The sequence below is a fragment of the Chrysochloris asiatica genome, unplaced genomic scaffold (assembly GCF_000296735.1).
Source record: "Chrysochloris asiatica unplaced genomic scaffold, ChrAsi1.0 scaffold00308, whole genome shotgun sequence".
In the NCBI taxonomy this organism is placed as follows: domain Eukaryota; kingdom Metazoa; phylum Chordata; class Mammalia; order Afrosoricida; family Chrysochloridae; genus Chrysochloris; species Chrysochloris asiatica.
In genome coordinates, this window is record NW_006408826.1 from 1159721 (window position 1) to 1163554 (window position 3834).

The 3834-nt window shown below is 45.1% G+C and overlaps 1 pseudogene; it reads left to right on the forward strand.

The window, feature by feature from the left end:
* The first annotated feature begins 3143 nt into the window (after positions 1 to 3143).
* Positions 3144 to 3505, forward strand: LOC102815052 (annotated as a pseudogene).
* The last annotated feature ends 329 nt before the right edge of the window (positions 3506 to 3834 follow it).

Consider the following 3834-nt stretch of genomic DNA (forward strand, 5'->3'; position numbering starts at 1 on the left):
GTGACTGGAAGCGAGCATTTGGAGCTCTGCTCTATTGTCATCTCTTCTCCCATCCCACCAAGTCCAATGTCATGGAACATATGTTCCATGACCCATTCCCTTAGGACTTGGTTTTTCTGCCTTAAGTAACAGATGGTGCTACTGACAAGAATTCAAGGCTCTGGGCTGATTGGAGAGGGACCTTTAAAGGAAAGCACCAACATCATCAGAAGCATGGTGGCTCCATAGGATAAACACTGGACTGCAGAATCACAAAGGCAACAGTTTGAGCCTACCACCTGCTCCACAGGAAAAAGATGAGATTATCTGGTCCATCAAACATTTACAGCCTCAGAAGCCCTATACAGCGTGGCTGTCAGTCAAAACCTACTCCACAACATATAACTACCATCACCACAACCACTATCATCACCCTAACAACAACAGCTAACATTCAGAGATTTACTGTATGTTAGACATAGTTTTAACTATGTGTAAAAAGTGGCACTAACCGCTCCCCCACAGCCCTCTCTACTCATCTAGGTGAATTATCATTCACTGCAAAGGCCACATAGAACTCAGACACCATACTCACATTTGTTGGTGGTGGTGTTGTTAAGTGCTGTCCAGCCGGTTCCGACCCATAGCAACCCTGTGTAGAATTTCCTAGGTGATCTTGAACCGCCGACCTTGCAGTTCAAATGGCTTTGCAGTCTGGTGCATTAACCCACAGCGCCACACCAGGAGTCCTATGAGGTTTTTTAAGGAAGTTAAAATGTTCAGGGTACAGTTCTTGGAGTCAAGACAGCCTCTCTTCAGTTAGGGCCACAGGCAGGGCTCCCTCTGCCCAGGAAATGTTACAAAGGTCTTTTATAGCTGCTGATAAATGCCCACAGGACATACCACTGCATCCTAAATGTCAGTCTAAATGCATTTGGCTCTAGCTCTCCCAATTAAGTGCCTGGAGGTCTCCTACTCTGAAAGCAAACCTCCTGTCCAAAGTCACTCAACTCAACTTGCTCTGTGATCTGGGAAGCCCACCTCTGTCTAGTGTTCGGGCTCTTGGTTCTGCTGCTCCTCTGTCATAGTAGTCTGTCCCTGTGTTGAGGAGGTTCAATACACAGGGATCTCAGGGTCCAAAGAGCATGCTCCATTCCTGGCTCCTCCTTGCTGGTAGTGAGTTTCCACCACCCCTACTGCTTCTGAGATGGCTCATTTATAACCCAGCAGGATGGCAAAAGTGACAAATCTCAACTAATTCTGTTAACAATCACTAACAACCAGCATCTTCCACCAACTTCTCTTAACCAGGCCCATCAGGAAACAGTCATCTGATGGGAGTTTACAGACTATGGCTAGAAGAGACCTTAAAAAATTCACTACACGATTGTTTTTTTTTTGTTTGTTTTTTTTTTAAGTTTTTATTGTGAACTGGGTGAAAATTTACAGGTCAGATCATCAGTTTCATTACAATGATTATAATCCCCTCCATGTACCATGTAAAGCTATCCATTTTAGCTTTTTTTTTTTTAAAAAAAAAAGGAAAAAAACACTCAGGCATATATAATAATTTATACCTCCAAAGGGCCCATTCTGCAAGCCTGCCTCCTGGCCACCAGCACCCAGTCCCTCTCTTCCCATGATTCTAGAGTCCTCAGCTGCTCCCTTTCTCCATGTCCCCATCTCTACCTCCATCTCTGGTGTCGCTGCTCCTCTGGATAGAATCCCACATTCCACTTGTGCTCTTCTCCCTTGATGGTCCTAAGGTCCTCTGTTCCTGGACCTTGATGGTCCTAAGGTCCTCTGTTCCTAGATTAACTACTCCCCCATTTTTGTTACAAAACTTCTACCTTTAAAATTGTGACAGTTTCAATTAGTCATGATAACAATTATTCACTGTTGAATCATAAGAATCTTATCCCCATCTCCTTTCACCAGACCCATCTAGACAAGATGAAAACTATTCAGTGGAGACTCTATCTTCCCCTGCACACTCTTAAGCTAAATTCCCTCTTGAAACCTTGTAAGCCAGTCACTTCATGCTGCACCACTGTATTTTATAAGTAGTAAATCAATTAATACAATAGCTCTGTATGCCTGGTGCTATTTTCATCACCATTCGTACAGATGGGAAAGCTGAGACTCAGAGAGCTGAAATGATTCGTCCAAAGTAACAGAGCTAAGCTGTGGGAGAGCAAGCACTATACCTTAGTCCGGCCACCCATCGGCTCACCCAACACAGGCTGTTTCAAGATTGTTTCAGAATACAAGAAAAGTATTCCCAAGTGCTTTGGTACTCTCTGGTCTCTGTGTGCCTGTGAGTACAGGTATGTGCACGCTCACCAGTTACATAAGTACGTATGTGCACACATGCATTGCCAGGTCGGAAGTGTGTATACTTGACCACTCCCTGTTTGCGTACTTGTATCTATGTGTGCCTATGCAAGTCTGTTCTGCTGAACATGTGGATGCAACTGTGGTGTGGGTGTCTACATGTTTGGGAAGTTGTGTGCATATATGAACATGCCGTGAATATGCATATGTGCAGTTAGTTATGTGTATTGTGTGTCAATGTACAAGCATCAGTGTTCACATTTGAGCAAACACACACAAATGTGGATGCTGGTGTGCTACTATGTGGGTGTAAGCATGTTCCCTGCATGTCTCTCTGCACGAGGCTGTTGTGTTTGTTTATCTGTGTATGTCTGTGTGTCTACATGTTTATGTGGCTATGTATATACACACTGCTTATGTGCATCTATGTTTGTGTGTTCCTCTGTAGGCATGTGTGGGTGCATGTTGGTACATGTGCAGCTTAAGTTCATGGTACCTGTATATGTATGTGGATTTATGGGTACAACTGTGTTTCTGTGCACTTGTGTGAGTCTTTGCTGAGGATACTCATATGGGTCTATAACATGTGCTGTATAAAGTTTATGTGGATAAAATCTACATCAACGTGTATATATGTCTTTAAACCAAAAAATTAACCCAGAACAGCAACACTAGTGAGGAACGCACACCACAGATTGGTCAAACATTTGAGATCAATAGGGTAGCATTGCCCCTCCTCTGTGCACTGCTGCTGGCTCCGGTGGTCACTGCACATCTCTGCTCTGCTAGCAGCGCACGAGTCCACCGCTTCTATGTCAGCTCCCAGTACCATGGCCAACACAGAGCACACCTTCATCGCCATCAAGCCAGACGGCATGCAGCGCGGCCTGGTGGGCGACATCATCAAGCGCTTTGAGCAGAAGGGATTCCACCTTGTGGCCATGAAATTCATGAAGGCCTCTGAGGAGCACCTGAAATAACATGATATCGACCTGAAGGACCGCCCATTCTTCCCAGGGCTGGTGAAGTACCTGAACTCAGAGCCAGTTGTGGCCATGGTCTGGGAGGGGCTGAATGTGGTAAAGACAGGCCGAGTGATGCTTGGGGAGACTAATCCAGCGGATTCTAAGCCAGGCACCATTCATGGAGATTTTTGTATTCAGGTTGGCAGGAACATCATTCATGGCAGTGATTCAGTAAAAAGTGCTGGGAAAGAAATCAGTCTCTGGTTTAAGCCAGCGGAATTGGTTGACTACAAGTCTTGTGGCCAGACTGGATCTATGAATAAGAGTGGACAAAACAGCAACCCCTCAGCCTTTGACACAGCTCTTCATGCCAGAGATTTGGAAGCGATGGGATACTGAAGATCCTTTCCGAAAGCACATTTATCAATAAAGCCTTTGGAAACTGGGGTGGGGTGGGGGGAAGGGTAGCATTTACCTTAGCATGACAAAAATCAGAAGGATGGGGCAAAAAGGAGGACTAGAAAGAGGAAACACCGGAAGGAAGTGGAATAAATGA